The sequence below is a fragment of the Scyliorhinus canicula genome, chromosome 18, assembly GCF_902713615.1.
Source record: "Scyliorhinus canicula chromosome 18, sScyCan1.1, whole genome shotgun sequence".
NCBI classification, from domain to species: Eukaryota; Metazoa; Chordata; class Chondrichthyes; order Carcharhiniformes; family Scyliorhinidae; genus Scyliorhinus; species Scyliorhinus canicula.
Window position 1 is genome coordinate 22,969,668 of NC_052163.1, and position 17,832 is coordinate 22,987,499.

Here is a 17,832-nt window from a genome sequence, read left to right on the forward strand (position 1 = left end):
AAATTACATAGGGAAAAACAGGGATGAGGTCCTAAAAGCAGAATATAGGGGGTTAGGAAGAAAGCTGAGAAGCCGAACCTCAAAAGTAGTGATCTCAGGATTATTACCAGGGCCACATGCTAGTCAGAGTAGAAGTAGCAGAATATATCAGATGAATACGTGGCTGAAGAGATGGTGCGAGGGGAAGGGTTTCAGATTCTTGGTGCATTGGGACCGGTTCTGAGGAAGGTGGGACCTGTCTGTACAAGCTGGATGGGTTACACGTGGGCAGGAGCGGTGCTGATGTCCTGGAGGGGTACTTGCCAGAGCGATTGGGGAGGGTTCAAACTAATATGGCAGGGGATGGGAACCTATGCAAGGATTCAAAGCAGGGGGAATCAAGAACAAGAGAAAAATACAGCAAGGAGAATAAGAAAATTGATAGGCAGAGAAACCAAGGGCCAGTATCAAATAACAACACTGTATAAAAAAGCACTCGGCTTAAGATGGAATAATTAGTTGCGCCGATAGATGTAAAGGGGTATTATATAGTTAGTATTACAGAAACTTGACTCCAAGGTGACCAAGGATGGGAACTAAACATTGAGGGCGATTCAGTTTTTAGGAAGGACAGTCAGAAAGGAAAAGTTGGTGGAGTTGCATTGTTGATTAAAGAAAATATTGATCCAATATTGAGGAAGATCTTAGCACAGGTGATGTGGAATCTGTATGGGTTGAGTTGAGAAACATCACGGAGCAAAAAACATTCATAGGGGTGGTATACAGATGACCAAACTTCAATGGTAATGTTGGGAATAGCATTAGACAGAAAATCAGAGATTGGATTGGATTGAATTTGTTCATTGTCACGTGTACCGAGGTACAGTGAAAAGTATTTTTCTGCAAGCAGCTCAACAGATCAATCAGTACATGGAAGAAAAGGGAATTAAACAAAATTCAAGAAAATACATGAGAATACATAATAGGGCAACACAAGATATACAATGTAACTACATAAGCATTGGTATCGGTTGAAGCATGCAGGGTGTAGTGTTAATGAGGTCAGTCAATAAGAGGGTCATTTAGGAGTCTGGTGACAGAGGGGAAGAAGCTGTTTTTGAGTCTGTTCGTGCGTGTTCTCAGACTTCTGAATCTCTTGCCCGATGGAAGAAGTTGGAAAAGTGAGTAAGCCGGGTGGGGGGATCCTTGATTATGCTGCCCGCTTTCCCCCGGCAGCGGGAGGTGTAGATGGAATCAATGGATGGGAGACAGGTTCGTGTGATGGACTGGGCGGTATTCACGACTCTCTGAAGTTCCTTGCGGTCCTGGGCCGAGCAGTTGCCATACCAGGCTGTGATGCAGCCCGATAGGATACTTTCTATAGTGCATCTGTAAAAGTTGGTAAGGGTTAATGTGGACATTACGAATTTCCTTAGTTTCCTGAGGAAGTATAGGCGCTGTTGTGCTTTCTTGGTGATAGCGTCGACGTGAGTGGACCAGGATAGATTTTTGGTGATGTGCACCCCTAGGAATTTGAATGCATGTGTTAAAGGAATATCTATGATTATGGGTGACTTTAATCTGCATATGGATTGGGTGAGTCACAGTATAATAGAGGAGGAATCTTTGAAATGTGTACGGGTTTGTTTTCTCGACCAATGTGTTGAGGAACCAACAAGGAAACAGACCGTCTTGGACTGGGTGTTGCGCAATGTGAAAGGATTAGTTGGCAACCTATTTGTGAAAGAACCCTTGGGGATGAGTGACCAGAATATGATAGAATTATTTATCATGGTGGATAGTGAGGTAGTTGATTCTAAGACTAGGGTCCTGAGTCTCAATAAAGGTAACTATGATGGTATGAGGCACAAGTTGGCTATGATGGACTGGGAAATATTACTGAAAGAAAGGACAGTAGGCAGGCAATGGCAGGCATTCAAGGAACGAATGTGTGAATGCCAAAAGTTGTTTATTCCTATTTGGTGTCAGAGTAGAAAAGGAACCGTGGCAAAACCATGACTTACAAGAGAAATTAGAGATAGTATTAGATTCAAAGAAGAGGCATACAAGTTAGCAAGAAAAAGCAATAGACGTAAGGATTCTGAACAGTTTAAAAGGCAGACCAAGCAATTGATTAAGATGGGGAAGATACAAGATGAAAGTAAGCTAGCAGGGAACATAAAAACTGACTACATAAGTTTATTTGGTATGTAAAGAGAAAAAGATTGATAAAAATTAATGTAGGCCGCTTGCAATCAGAAATGGGGGAATTCATAACCGGGAACAAAGATACGGCTGAGGAACTAAATTCATACTTTGTTTCAGTCTTCACAAAGGAAGACAGGAATAATGGACCATAGGTTCTGAGAAACATAAGTTTTAGTAAGCAGCTGAAGGAAATGAGTATTAGTAGAGAAATGGTTTTAGGGAAATTAATAGGATTGAAGGTGGACAAATCTCCAGGGCCTGATAATCTTCATCCCAGAGTACTTAAGGAAGTAGCCCTAGAAATAATAGATCCATTGGCTTGTCATTTTCCAAAACTCCTTGGACTCTGGAATGGTTCCTACAGATTGGAGGGTTACTAATATAATCACACTATTCAAAAAGGGAGGCAGAGAGAAAACAAGGAACTACAGACCAGTGAGCCTAACATCGGTAGTAGGGAAGTTGCTAGAATCCATTATTAAGGATATCATAGTAAGAAGTCTTACAACACCAGGTTAAAGTCCAACAGGTTTGATTCAAACACGAGCTTTCGGAGCGCGGCTCCTTCCTCAGGTGAATAGATTCACCTGAGGAAGGAGCCGCGCTCCGAAAGCTCGTGTTTGAATCAAACCTGTTGGACTTTAACCTGGTGTTGTAAGACTTCTTACTGTGCTCACCCCAGTCCAACGCCGGCATCTCCGCATCAAGGATATCATAGCACAGCATTTGGAAAGCGGTGGTATAATCAAAGTGAGCATGGATTTATGAAAGGGAAATCATGCTTGACAAATCTATTGGAATTATTTTAAGATGTAACTAGTCGAGTTGACCAGGGAGAACCGGTAAATGTGGTTTATTTAGACTTTCAGAAGGCTTTTGACAAGGTCTCACATAGCAGATTACTATGTAAAGTTAAAGCGCATGGGATGGCAGGTAGTGTCTTGAGATGGATAGAAAGCTGGTTAGCAGACAGGAAGCAAATGTTGGAATAAATGGGTCTTGTTCCGATTGATAGGTAGTGACTAGTGGGGTACCGCAGGAATCTGTGCTAGGACCCCAACTGTTCACATTATATATTAATGATTTGTATGAGGGAACTAAATGTAGTATTTCCAAATTTGCAGATGATACAAAGTTGGATGGGATGGTGAACTGTGAGGAGGATGCAGAGATGCTTCAGTGGGATTTGAACAGGCTGAGTGAGTGGGCATATGCATGGGAGATGCAGTATAACGTGGATAAATGTGAGGTTATCCGCTCTGCTAGCAAAAATAGGAAGGCAGTTTATTGTTTGAATGGGTGTGAGAGAGGTGGACGCTCAGCGAGATCTTGGTGTCCTCGTGTATCAGTCGCTGAAAGTAAGCACGCAGGTACAGCAGGCAGTAAAGGCGGCAAATGGTATGTTGGCCTTCATAGCGAGAGGATTTAAGTATAGGAATAGTTTACTGCAAGTGTATAGGGCATTGGTGAGGAGTATTGTGTGCAGTTTTGGTGTCCTTATCGGAGGAAGGATGTTCTTGCTATGGAGGGAGTGCAGCAAAGATTTACCAGACTGTTTCCTGGGCTGGCAGGCTGCCATATGAGGAAAGACTAAATTAGTTACGATTATATTTATTGGAGTTTAGAAGAGTCAGGGGCGATCTCATAGAAACTAATTAAATTCTAACAGGATTAGACAGGCTAGATTCAGAAAGAATGTTCCTGGTGGTGGGGGGAGTCCAGAACTAGGCTTGAGGATAAGGGGTAAACCTTTTAGGACTGAGGTGAGAAGAAATTTCTTCACACATAGAGTGGTGAATCTGTGGAATTCACTACTGGAAAATGTAGTTGAGACGAAAACATTGTGCGATTTTAAGAAGGAATTAGGTTTTGTTCTTGAGGTTAAAGGGGTCGATTGGGGGGGGGGGGGGGGGGAAGAAAGGCATGATCAGTGTATTCAACTTGATGATCAGCCGTGATGATAATGAATGGCGGAGCAGGCTGAAAGGGCCTCCTCCTGCTTCTATTTTCTACCTATGTTTCTATGCAAACTGCTGGCTTTATAGGATGTACTACAACTATTTGATCCCACCCACCACCCACTCATTCATTCATGTTGATATTGTGCGAACAGTTGAAATCGCCTCAAAAAGATCACCAGCGTTAAGTTAATTCAATGATCTTAACCAGCAAGGAAAAAAATGGAACTTTACACCCAAACTTTTGCTTGAATTAATGTTGTTCTGGATGAGCGCAGCAAAAAAAAAAGTGGTTCAGTCAAAAGGCCAATTCGACACGAGTCGCACCCCCTTTTTTTGTGCAGAAAGAATGCCAGCCCGTACCCCGGGCAGGTTGCTACCTGAACCACAGATGGGGTTCCAGCCTGAGCTAAGGTATGATCTCTGACAGCCAGCAGGGGAGGGAAGGGAACACAGATTCAGTGTCGACACCATTGGGGCTTAAAAGAAAAGTGCAGCCGCCTCTGGGATCGAGGCACTTGTGCAACACGGAGCGACTCCTCTTTCCTAACTTTACCTCTCCGGGCGACTCCCTCTTGAGGAAAGTGTGCACCGGACCGGAACGAACCTGTTCAACCCGGTGGCGAGCGGGCGGCCGCGCGCTCTCTCTCACCGCGCGCCGCCGACCTGGAGGAAAGGTGGGCTTGAAAAACACCGGCGCGCCCCCGCCGGGGTGGGGGAGGTTCGCGGCGCGGGGGAGACCACAGGGGGCGGGGCCGGGGCCGGGGCCGCGCGCGAGCTCAGGCGCGGGGTGGGATGCTCACTGGGGGGAGCGCGCGCGCGCGCGCCTCCGCCGCCGCGTGCACTGAGACCGGCTGGAGCCGGTATGTCACAAACACGGAAGGCCAATTTCAGAGGGAAGGGCAGACGGTCCAAATCTGGGGAGAGGAGAGTGAGACGGGCAGGGTTACAGTGAGTGAGAGAGTGAGTGTGAGAGACCCCTCTCTCCAATTCCCCGCCTCCTCATCCCCCCTCCTCAGGGACTGGAGAGGCAGCCACCTTGCCTCAGCGCTGCATCACCATCACCAGCAGCAGCCCTCCAAACCATCAAGAGGAGCTAGAATAGTTAGGCTTGCAACCAATGTATCCGGCCGAACGCCAGCAGACTCGATACTTTTTACCTGGCTGGGGAAAGAACATCAAAGGTAAATCTTTTTTCATTTGTTTGCCCCGTAGAGTTGGACTTTTGTTCATTTTGTTCATCTTAAGCCGCCAGGCAAAAAAAAACGTCGTGCCGTCTGATCGACAGATGTCACTTTGTACCCAGGGACTGATGTACACGTTCAATCTTTTTCTTCAGTAATTTCTAAGCGCGGTTACACCGTGCCGATCAGTCAGACCGAATGTGAATGTACTTTCTATCTCAGGGATCCTGATGTAATAATCTCCCAGAGTTTATAGTTCCTTCATTTATAACCCACCACCGCCACTTTAATACGAAACACTTTACATTTTGTTCATGGTTTTGTTGGAAACTTTATTTACTTTTTCTTCTTCAGGCCCCCAAATCAAGTCAACGACTTGAGGTTGATTTGCTTGGTACTACTGCTAGGATCTCCAGTCAATTTTTAGCAAGGAGCTGCGGCACCCAGCTGGTGAGTACAGTAGCAATCCAAGCGGGTTATTATCGTACGGATACACACGTCAAAAGATTCAAGATACAAAACAATGTAACATAAAAATTCCGCCAAGCTACATATTTGTCTCTATTTGTAATTCCAACACTTGTTTTTCATATTTAAAGAAATTAGAACAATTTACCAAAAAAAAAATCCTTTGGATGCAGTATTTCGGGGCATTTAAATGAATTTGGATCCAATTCGTTTAATTGCAAGGTGCTGGTGTTCCAGTCGGATTTTTAGTAGAGGACGTGAGCAGTTTTATCGCATCTCCGTGTCTCCTTGGCACCGATTCCGGTTGAAAAATATCTAACGCGTGTAAAAGTTACATCACGTTTCTGCTGTCTGGAATTAGAACCATATTTAAACTTTTCCGGTCCACTTAACGTTTCGTCATTGTAAATGTGAAGAAAAGAGAATAACCGCCACGAGGAAATGAGAAACTAAGCCGCTGATTTAATTGCTGCAGTGGGCAGCAACATGCGGGATTTATTGTGGCGCTATGCCACCGAGGTGCTCAGTGCTCCTCCAGCTGTTGAGTCGCACTGCGTGCAATCGCTTTGACACACAGACTGGCCGGCAGATGGTGCAAAATACGAATGTGCCTTGTCCTCAAACTCTTCTCCTTGGCTGCTTGAATGAATCATATTCCATTTCCTTGCTGATGACAGAGTAGACCGATGGGGGCAATATTTGGCTTATAGGATTTATCCTGTCTTTTCTGGATAAAACATACCTGGATAAGTTTCCACTTTGAGGACAGCACGGTGGCACAGTGGTTGGCGCTGTGACGCCGGGGTCCCAGATTTGATTCCCGGTGGGGTTGCTGCCTGTGCTGAGTCTGCACGTTCTCCCCGTGTGTGCGTGGGCTTCCTCCGGGTACTCCGGTTTTCTCCCACTAATCCCGAAGGACATGCTGTTGGGTAATTTGGACATTCTGAATTCTCCCTCAGTGTACCCGAACAGGCGCCAGAATGTGGAAACTAGGGGCTTTTCGCAGTAACTTCATTGCAATGTAAGATTACTTGAGACAATAAAGATTATCAAAAACAGTTTAAAAGTTTCCGCTTTGTCAAGTAGGTGCCAGTTGGGTAGCTGTGCTGTAACAGCTTGGTTAGAGACATAGCTAGTTCTGGAGCACAGGGGCTGGATTCTCCGACCCCCCCCCCGCCGAAGTCTCCGGCAGCAGAGATTTGGCGGGGGCGGGAATCACGCCTGACGGCTCCACCCCCCGGTGATTCTCCGGCCTGCGATGGGCCAAAGTCCGGCTGCTGTCATGCTGGTCCTACCAGCGGGAATCAAAACACCTCACTTACCAGCGGCGCGGGCGGGGTCCTGGGGGCGCGGGGCGATCTGGCCCCGGGGGGTGCGCCTACGGTGGCCTGGCCCGCGATCGGGGCCCACCGATCGGCGGGTGGGCCTGTGCCATGGGGGCACTCTTTTCCTTCCGCGTTCACCATAGCCTTCACGATGGCGGACGCGGAAGTGACCACCTCCCCTGTGCATGCGCTGGGATGACGTCAACAGTCGATGACGCTCCGGCGCATGCGCGGACTTCCGCCGGCCGGCGAAGTCCCATCGGCCCTGGCTGGCGTGGCGCCAAAGGCATTTCCCGCCGGCCGGCAGGCGCCAACCACTCCAGTGCGGGCCGAACCCCTCAAGGTTAGGGCTTGGCCCCTAAAGGTGCCAGAGAGATGCCGGAGTGGTTTACGCCACTCCATCCCGCCGGGACCCCCCGCCCCGCCGGTTGCAGGATATTTTCGGGGTTCATCATCTTTGCTGCATCCAGCAGGCTCAGCTAATTCTTAATCACATAAAGTAAATCAAATTGGCTGAAGACTGGCAGTTATGATTCTGGGGCCTCTGCTTTCAGTGATGGATCATCCACTCAGCACTCCTGCCCAAAGGTGGTTGCAAATGCTTCAACCTTACTTTTAGTTCCCGTATTGGACTCCGCAGTCATTTGAAGATGAGGAATGTTATGGACAGGGGAAGAGATGTGGGATAATTTCCCCTTTACTTTACTTTTCCTCCATTTCTCAACTGACCACAACAACATGTTCATTGGAGAAGTGTTTAACTCGTTGAGTACTGTGACTTTCAACAACAGACACAAGACAGGCTTCTCGCGGGTCTAAGTTAAAAGAATAAATGTTTATAATTCTCAACAGTCAAAAGATGTAATTGCAACGGCACACACCTACTCATTCATGCTGGACATGCACACCAGAAAAGATGATTTCAAAAGTAAGAGTTTGCACGCACTAATATCTTTGGAAAGGTCTGAGAAATGATATTACTCTAGTTCTTCAAGATGGTCGCTGCAACCTTTGCAGGATGCTCTTTTTGGTTCATTGAAGAACAAATGGAGGGTTGAGGTTTCTGGTGATAAGTTCACTATGGTTTACACCATGTAATAACAAATTGCCAGCTTTTCCAATCAAAGTTGTGGTTGAGCTTCTATAGTGAAGATATAATTCTGTAGGTAAAATTAACTCGCCCCATCACTCTGCCCGTGGGTGAGTTTCTAGGCAGGGTTCTTCCTTTTGTTGGATGTGATATCTTCCTTGTGTGGGGCGCGATCTACCCGAATGGCGACAGAGTTCCGTAGCACTCGTGGTTAGCCAGGTCGCCGAGAAACACTCCGCTATCTAATGCCTATCGGAAGCCTCAGCGGCGAACTCCCTGATGAGGCCGCACTTTAGCCCCCGTTTTCTGTACAGGAGCTCTGCTCGCCGGAAATCCTCAGTGCAGTGAAGATCCTCCTCCGAGCAGATCCTGTGTATACAGAGGGCTTGTCCATAGGGGATGGCTTCTTTAATGTGTTTAAGGTGGAAACTGGAGAAGTGGAGCATCGTGAGGTTATCCATTGGCTTGCGGTAAAGCGAAGTATTGAGGTGACCGTCCTTGATGGAGATGAGTGTGTGCAAGAATGCAACCGATTCTGGAGAGTAGTCCATGGTGAGTCTGATGGTGGGATGGAACTTATTGATGGTTCAGTGATTCTTTACCGTGAGTCCAAAGGAAAAAAATGTCATTGATAGATCTGGTGTAAAACGTCGTTTGAAGGTCCTGTGCAGTGAGGAGGTCTTGTTCCAACTTGTGCATGAAGATGTTGGCATATTGAGGTGCGAATTTGGTCTCCATGGCTGTTCCGTGTGTCTGGATGAAAACTTGTTGCTGAAGATGAAGCCATCCCCTATGGACAAGCTCTCTATATACACAGGATCTGCTCAGGCAAGGAGTAGTGTAACAGACATCTACAAACGCTGAAAGATGCCCTCGTACGAATGGGATATGGCGCTCGACTCATCAATCGACAATTCCAAGGCGCACCGACCTCCTCAGAAGACAAACACGGGACACAACCTCCAGAGTATCGTTCGTCGTCCAGTAGTTCCTCGGAGCGGAGAGACTACGACATCTTCTTCGCAACCTTCAACACGTCACCAATGAAGATGAACATCTTGCCAAGGACATCCCTACACCCCCACTACTTGCCTTAAAACAACCGTGCAACCTCAAACAAAGCATTGTTTGCAGAAAACCACCCAGCCTTCAGAACAGCAACCATGACACCACACAATCCTGCCATGGCAATCTCTGCAAGATGTGCCAGATCATCGAGATGGGTACCACCATTACATGTGAGATCACCACCCACTAGGTACATGGTGCATACTCGTGTGACTTGGCCAACGTTGTCTACCTCGTTCGCTGTAGGAAAGGATGTCCCGAAGCGTGGTACATTGGCGAGAAAATACAGACGCTGTGACAAAGGATGAACGGATATCGCGCGACAGTCGCCAGGCAGGAATGTTCCCTTCCAGTCAGGGAACACTTCAGCAGTCAAGGGCATTCAGCCTCTGATCTTCGGGTAAGCATTCTCCAAGGCGGTCTTCAGGACGCGCGACAACGCAGAATCACCGAGCAGAAACTTACAGCTATGTTCCGCACACAGGAGTTCGGCTTCAACCAGGACCTTGGATTCATGTCGCATTACATTCACCCCCCCCACCATCTGGCCTGGGCTTGCGAAATCCTACCAACTGTCCTGGCTTGAGACAATTCACACCTCCAACCTGTGATTATCCCTCTCTCCAGTTCCTCCACCTGGACCTGTACACTTGATTACCTGCAAAGACTCGCATTCAAAATATCGTCTTGCATTTTTCACTTTGTCATATATATGTTTCTGGAAACCACCTCGTAATTCACCTGAGGAAGGAGCAGTGCTCTGAAAGCTAGTGATTCGAAACAAACCTATAACCTGGTGTTGTAAGACTTCTTACAGTATTTATATGGATAGTCCAGTTCAGTTTCTGATCAATGGTAGCCCCAGGATGTTTGTGGGGGATTCAGTGATGGTAATGCCATTGGATGTCATGGGGCAATAGTTAGATCCTCTCTTCATAGAATGTTTTTTACAGTGCAGAAGGAGTCCTATCGAGTCTGCACCGGCCCTTGGAAAGAGCACCACACCTAAGCCCACACCTCCACCCTATCCCCGTAATCCCACCTAATCTTTTTTTTGGACACTAAGAACAATTTAGCATGGCCAATCCACCTAACCTGCACATCTTTGGACTGTGGAGGAAACCGGAGCACCTGGTTGAAACGACGCAGACACGGGGAGAACATGCAGACTCCGCACAAACAGTGACCCAAGCCGTGAATCGAACCTGGGACCCTGGTGCTGTGAAGCAACTGTGCTAACCAGTGTGCTACTGTTGTTAGGAGATGGCCATTGCCTTGCTCTTGTGTGGCGCGAATATAACTTGCCACTTGTCAGCTCAAGCCTGGATATTGTCCAGCTCCTGCTGCATTTGGACATGGACTGCTTCACTATCTGAGGAGATTTGAATGGTGCTGAACATTGTGTAGTCATCTGCGAACATCCCCACTTCTGACCTGATGATGGAAGTAGCTGAAGATGGTTGGGACTAGGACACTGCCCTGAGGATCTCCTGTAGTGATGTCCTGGAGCTGAGATGATTGGTGTCCAACCACCACAGCCATCTTCCTTTGTGTCAGGTATGACTCCAACCAACAGAGGGTTTCCCCTCTCATTCCAATTGTCTCCAGTCTTGCTAGGGCTCCTTGATGGCAAGGACTGTCACTCTCACCTCACCTCTGGCATTCAGCTCTTTTATCCATGTTTGAACCAAGGCTGTAATGAGACCAGGAGCTGAGTGACCCGGTAGAACCCAAATTGAGTATCCGTGAGCAGGTTTTTGCTGAGTGCCGCTTGACAGTTTGCTGATGATGGAGAGCAGACGGTAGGCGGCAATTGACTGGGTTGGATTTGCCTTGTTCCTTGTGTACAACAGCGATTTTCAAAGTGAAAAATGCAAGACGATATTTTGATCACAGATGGCGTAAAATGGGTCGCCAAAAGATGACCGTGCGAGGTTGATGTAGAAGCCAGTGCCGTGGACCTCCTTGCCTTTCTGGGCCACAGTGCAGTTGGGCAGTTTTCAGTCTGAGACCTGTAAATTCTCTTTGGCTAGCATATCCTGCTGCTGTGTTCAGCGTCAGGATCTGTATTATTTCATGAGTTCAGTGTCGTATTATTTCTTGAGTTCAGTGTGTCACTAACGTGTCCTTCAAGGGCCCCTGTCTTTTTTTCATCAAGACCCCTCCGCTATCCACCCCCACTTCCCAGGAACCCGTCCCCAAGCATCCGTCTATGCCTTGTGGCTACAGGGACTCCATCAGCTGAATTGGTTCCGCTACAGCAAGGACTTTTGCATCTACCTTTATCAGGTCTTGATTGTTCGCCAAAGATGGTATTAACTGGCGACTAAATTGCACTCATGTGTACAGGAGGCGGTAAAATGCTGCAGGTGTCTGGAATGGAACGTGTCTGCATGTTTTGCATATTGGTCAGCTGAGCTGTGCCCAGCAGTTTTTTTGATAGCATGCTTTCAGTCTGTTACATAATTACCTGGGAAACGGTACTGACAGGCGTCCAGTGACATTCTGTCTGAACGTGTTTTTAGTTCAACAGTTCGGGCTCCTGTTTCTGAAGTTGAAGTTTTGAGTTTAATTTCCTATCCAAGGTCGTGTTAGGTTTTGAACGCATGAACATGACGTTATTAAAACTGCAATACTGAGCCTATTAATCTTTCCAGCGCTTGCACACAATTTTCCAAATGCTAACAATATGTTGAAGAAATAAAATAATCAAATAATCCTGAGTTACACCCTTCAGCAAGGTGTCAGGGTGGAGCTGTCATTTAAGGTGAAACAGCAGCTCAATTTACAAATTTACATTCAATAATACAGAAGTATCAACAATGAGTATGATTTTTCAACAGTAATTATGGAGAATCTTTTGTGAATGTGGCATGGGACGCAATAGTCGGCCATTCTGTAAACATGGGTCGCTCGAAAAACAGTTTGAAAAACAGTGGTGTACGGGACACACACGAGCAGCTTTCCACATTGCTGGGTAGATGCCAGTATGGTGGGTGTGCTGCAACTGTTTGGCTAGGGTTGTGGCATGTTCTGGAGCACAAGTTTTCAGTACTATTGCCAGAATATTGTCAGGGCCCACAGCCTTTGCAGTATCCACTGCCGTAGCCATTTCTTGATATCATGTGGAGTGAGACATATGAAATGAAAAATTGGGATTTCTGGTTGCGGCTATGCGGAGCTAAGCCGCACGTTCGGCAGCTCCCGCTTTAATAGGACTTGTGGGCTCTTTTAAAGGGCCCCAAACGGCGCTGATTCGCCGATTCCCGGTGGATAAAGGGGCCTGGAGCAAAACCCCCCGGGATTTATGGTGCGGACTCGGAGTGGGGCGAGGAGAAAAACGGCAGTAGCTCCCCTGGAAAAGCGGGAGAAGGTGGACAAAATGGCGGCCGGTGGAGCCCCTGAGGAGTGGAGGCAGGGGCGGAGGAGCAGCAGGCGGCCCTTCTGCGCTATTTTACGGAGCTGAAAAGGGAATTGTTGGAATCCCTGAGGGTGACGACTAGTAAGCTGCTGGAGACCCAGACAACCCAGGGTTCAGCGATACTTGAGTTGCAGCAGCAGGCCTCTGAGCGCGAGGAGGAAGTTTCGGCCCTCGTGGGGAAGGTGGAGATACATGAGGCACTTCATAAAAAGTGGCAAGATCGGTTCGAGGAGATGGAACTTCGGTCACGGAGGAAGAACCTGCGGATCCTGGGCCTCGAGGAGGGGCTGGAGGGGTCGGACCTGCCGGCCTATGTGGCCGTGATGCTGAACTTGCTGGTGGGGGCAGGATCCTTCCATCTGCCCTTGGAGCTGGAGGGGGCCCACAGAGTACTGGCCAGGCGGCCTAAGGCGGGTGAACCCCCGCAGGCGGTGCTGGTGCGGTTCCATCGGTTCAGTGACCGGGAGTGTGTTCTCTGATGGGCCAAGAAGGTGAGGAGTAGTAAGTGGGAGAATTCGGTAGTGCGTGTCTACCAGGACTGGAGTGCGGAGGCGGCCAAGCGGAGAGCCGGGTTTAACCGGACGAAGGCGGTGCTCCACGGAAAGCAGGTGAAGTTCGGCAAGTTGCCGCCTGCGCGCCTGTGGGTCACCTACAAGGACCAGCATTACTACTTTGAGTCCCTGGAGGAAGCTTGGGCCTTTGTGCAGGCTGAAAAGTTGGACTCGAACTGGAGATTGGGGGCTGTGGGAGTTTTTTCTATTTCTGTATCACTGTTTATGCTGTAGCTGGTTATTCTGTTTGTTTGTTTTTTCTCTTCCTTTCGGACGATGTGGGTTATGGTTTTGTGTTCTAAGGGAGGTACTGGGGTTTGTGGTTGATCTGTGTCTTTCTTTGTTCGGAGTTGGTGGTTGGGTTGGGACTGCTGTTTGGGAGCTGCGTTGGTGGGGTGGGGCAGTGTGAAAGCGCGGGCTTTTCTCTGGTTTCCCGCGCTGCGGGACGAGGGGGGTGGAGCTGGTAGCGAGGTTGTTAGACCGGTTTTCCCGCGCTGAAGCGGTGCCAAGGAGCTGATGCAGGGGAGGAGGGGGTACCGCATATCGGGAGGGGTCGGAGTTAGAGCGGGAGCTGCCGGGGTCAGCAGAAGTCAGCTGGCTCACGGGAGTACCGTAGAGGGAGCGTCGCCGCTAGGAGGGGTCCTAGCCTCTGAGGACCGGGTTGCTGCTGGATTGGCCATGGAGGAGTTGGTGCGGGTCGGGGGGGTTGGGGTGAGGTTCTATCGCCGTGGGAAACGGGCCGATTGGGTGCTGGCCAGGGGCGAGCAGTCGATGGGCTATGGCTAGTCGAGGGGGGCGGGGTGCCCCTGATCTGGCTGATTACGTGGAACGTGAGGGGGTTGAATGGGCCGGTTAAGCGGGCCCGGGTGTTTTCGCATCTGAAGGCGGACGTGGCCATGCTCCAGGAGACCCACCTGAAGGTGGCGGACCAGGTCCGTCTGAGGAAGGGGTGGGTGGGGCAGGTTTTCCACTCAGGGCTCGACTCGAAGAACCGGGGGGTGGCGATCCTGCTGGGGAAGAGGGTGGCGTTTGAGGCGTCTGAGGTTGTGGCTGATAGTGGCGGCAGATATGTGATGGTGAGCGGTAAGCTGCAGGGGGAGAAGGTGGTGTTGGTAAATGTGTATGCCCCAAATTGGGATGATGCTGATTTCATGAGGCGTATGTTGGGCCGCATTCCTGGCCTGGAGATGGGGGGGGGCTTGATCATGGGGGGGGGGGGGGGGGGGGGGGGACTTCAATATGGAGCTGGATCCCCTACTGGATCGTTCTAGTTCAAGGAAAGGCAGGAGGCCGGCGGCGGCCAAGGTGTTGAGGGGGTTAATGGACCAGATTGGAGGAGTAGATCCTGGAGGTTCGGGATGCCGCGGGCTCGGGAGTACTCTTTTTTTCTCCTATGTGCACAGGTTTTATTCCCGCATTGATTTCTTTGTTTTGAGTAGGGGACTGGTCCCCGAGGGTGGAGGAGGCCGAGTGTTCGGCTATTGCGATTTCGGACCATGCTCCGCATTGGGTGGATCTGGAGATGGGGGAGGTGCGGGATCAGCGCCCGCTTTGGCGTCTGGACGTGGGGTTGTTGGCTGGTGAGGAGGTGTGTAGGGGGGTTCGGGGATGTATCGAGAGGTACCTCGAGGTCAATGATACTGGGGAGGTCAGGTGGGGATGGTGTGGGCAGCTCTGAAGGCAGTGATTAGGGGGGAGCTGGTCTCCATCCGAGCCCATAGGGAGAGGGGGGAGAGAGAGAGACTGGTGGGGGAGCTGTTGAGTGTGGATAGGAGGTACGCGGAGGCCCCGGAGGAGGGATTGCTGGGGGAACGGCGTAGCTTGCAGGCCAAGTTTGATTTATTGACCACCAGAAAGGCGGAGACACAGTGGAGTAAGGCGCAGGGAGCGGTCTATGAGTATGGAGAGAAGGCGAGCAGGATGCTGGCGCATCAGCTTCGTAAGCGGGACGCGGCTAGGGAGATTGGTGGAGTGAAGGATAGGGGTGGGAATGTGGTGCGGCAGGGGGCAGAGGTCAATGAGGTCTTTAGGAACTTTTATAGGGAACTGTACCGGTCAGAGCCGCCAGCGTTGGGAGGGGGAATGGAGAGTTTTTTGGACAGGCTCCGATTTCAAAGGGTGCAGGAGGAGCAAGTGGAGGGACGGGGGCGCCGGTCGAGTTGGAGGAGCTGGTCAGTGGGATTGGCCAAATGCAGTCGGGGAAGGCGCCGGGACCGGATGGGTTCCCGGTTGAATTTTATAAGAAATACGCGGACCTGCTGGGCCCCCTGCTGGTTAGGACCTTCAACGAGGCATGGAAGGGGGGTGTTCTGCCCACAACGATGTCTCGGGCACTAATCTCCCTGATCCTGAAGCGTGATAAGGACCCCTTGCAGTGCGGATCATACAGGCCAATTTCACTGCTTAAAGTAGACGCCAAGTTGCTGGCGAAGATCTTGGCCACTAGAATAGAGGACTGTGTGCCGGGGGTGATACATGAAGATCAGACGGGTTTTGTGAAGGGGAGGCAGCTGAATACTAACGTGCGAAGGCTGCTAAATGTGATAATGATGCCGGCAGCAGGAGAGGCGGAGATTGTGGTGGCATTGGATGCGGAGAAGGCCTTTGACAGGGTTGAATGGGGGTACTTGTGGGAGGTGTTGGAAAGGTTCGGGTTTGGGGTGGGGTTTATTAAATGGGTGGGGTTGCTGTACGAGGCCCCGATGGCGAGTGTAGCGACAAATGGGAGGAGGTCAGAGTACTTCAGGCTCCACCGTGGGACGAGGCAGGGGTGCCCCCTGTCCCCCTTGCTTTTTGCGTTGGCAATTGAGCCTCTTGCCATGGCTCTCAGGGAGTCGAGGAGGTGGAGGGGTTTGGTGCGAGGTGGGGAGGAGCACCAAGTGTCGCTGTATGCAGACGACTTGCTGCTGTATGTAGCAGACCCGGTGGGGGGAATGCCGGAGGTGATGGAGATTCTTGCTGAGTTCGGGAGTTTCTCGGGATATAAATTGAACCTGGGCAAGAGTGAGCTTTTTGTCGTACACCCGGGAGATCAGGAGGAGGGGATTGGTAGGCTCCCGCTAAAGAGGGCAGTGAGGAGTTTTAGGTACCTGGGGGTTCAGGTGGCTAGGAGCTGGGGGACTCTGCACAAGCTCAATTTTATTAGATTGGTGGAGCAGATGGAGGAGGAATTTAAAAGGTGGGACATGCTGCCGTTGACGTTGGCGGGTAGAGTACAGTCCGTTAAAATGACGGTGCTCCCGAGGTTTTGGTTTTTGTTTCAGTGCCTCCCCATTTTCGTTCCGAGGGCCTTTTTTAGGAGGGTGAACAGCAGCATTCTGGGATTTGTTTGGGCGCACAGGACTCCGAGGGTAAGGAGGGTCTTTTTGGAGCGGGGCAGGGATAGAGGGGGGCTGGCGCTGTGGGTAAGGGATGGGGAAGGGGCAGCATGGAAACGGATGGAGATGGTGTCCTGTGGAGGCACGAGCCTGAAGGCACTGGTAACGGCGCCGCTGCCGCTCCCTCCAACGAGGTACACTACGAGCCCGGTGGTGGCGGCTACCCTCAAAATTTGGGGGCAGTGGAGGCGACACAGGGGGGAAGTGGGGGGCTCGGTGGAGGCCCCGCTGCGGGGGAACCACCGGTTTGTCCCAGGGAACATGATGACGGGTTCCTGGGGTGGCACAGGGTGGGCATTAGGTAGTTGGGAGACCTGTTTATTGACGGGAGGTTCGCGAGCCTTGGTGAACTGGAGGAGAAGTTTGAGCTCCCCCGGGGAATATGTTCAGGTACCTTCAGGTCAAGGCGTTTGCTAGGCGACAGGTAGAGGGGTTCCCTTTGTTGCCCCCGCGGGGGGTAAGGGATAGGGTGCTTTCGGGGGTGTGGGTCGGGGATGGGAAGGTGTCTGACATCTACCAGGTAATGCAGGAGGTAGGGGAGGCGTCGGTAGAGGAGCTGAAGGCTAAGTGGGAGATGGAGCTGGGGGAGCAGATTGAGGAGGGGACATGGGCGGACGCACTGGCGAGGGTGAACTCCTCCTCTTCATGTGCGAGGCTTAGTCTCATCCAGTTCAAGGTGCTGCACCGGGCCCACATGTCCGGATCTAGGATGAGTAGGTTCTTTGGGGGCGAAGACAGGTGCGTCAGGTGTTCGGGGAGTCCAGCGAACCATGCCCATATGTTCTGGGCATGCCCGGCACTGGAGGAGTTCTGGAAGGGGGTGGCGAGGACGGTTTCGAGGGTGGTGGGATCCAGGGTCAAGCCAGGCTGGGGACTCGCGATATTTGGGGTTGGGGTGGAGCCGGGAGTGCAGGAGTCCCTAGTAGCCCGGCGGAGGATCTTGCTGCAGTGGAAGGATGCGAGACCTCCGAGCGTGGAGACCTGGATTAATGACATGGCGGGATTCATTTGGCTGGAGAGGGGCAAATTCGCCCTGAGGGGGTCGGTACAAGGGTTCTTTAGGAGGTGGCAGCCTTTCCTCGACTTTCTGGCTCAACGATAAGGTACTAGGTCAGCAGCAGCAGCAACCCGGGGGGGGGGGGGGTTAGTGTTTAAGTTAATTTGCTTATTGTTAATTTATTTTGTTGTTTATTGGGTTTGGGG

At 50.4% G+C, this 17,832-nt stretch overlaps 2 protein-coding genes across 11 annotated transcripts in view; one reads left to right on the forward strand and one right to left on the reverse strand.

Annotated features, from left to right (window-relative positions):
• LOC119953276 (archaemetzincin-2-like) overlaps positions 1-17,832 on the reverse strand; it is a 291,941-nt gene that overhangs the window by 157,364 nt on the left and 116,745 nt on the right. For 2 of the 10 annotated variants that reach the window (XM_038777356.1, XM_038777352.1), the window contains exon 1: positions 4,702-4,847. The exons of 6 other annotated variants lie outside the window; for them this stretch is intronic. The gene's annotated coding sequence lies outside the window, so the exon portion shown is untranslated. Of the gene's footprint in view, positions 1-4,701; positions 4,868-17,832 lie in introns of those variants that run through there. 2 more of the 10 variants (XM_038777358.1, XM_038777353.1) reach the window with 2 other exon arrangements.
• Positions 4,966-17,832, forward strand: part of LOC119953278 (monocarboxylate transporter 7-like) — a 59,294-nt gene continuing 46,427 nt past the window's right edge. The window contains exons 1-2 of the mRNA XM_038777361.1: positions 4,966-5,329; positions 5,684-5,779. The gene's annotated coding sequence lies outside the window, so the exon portion shown is untranslated. The remainder of the gene's footprint in view (positions 5,330-5,683; positions 5,780-17,832) is intronic.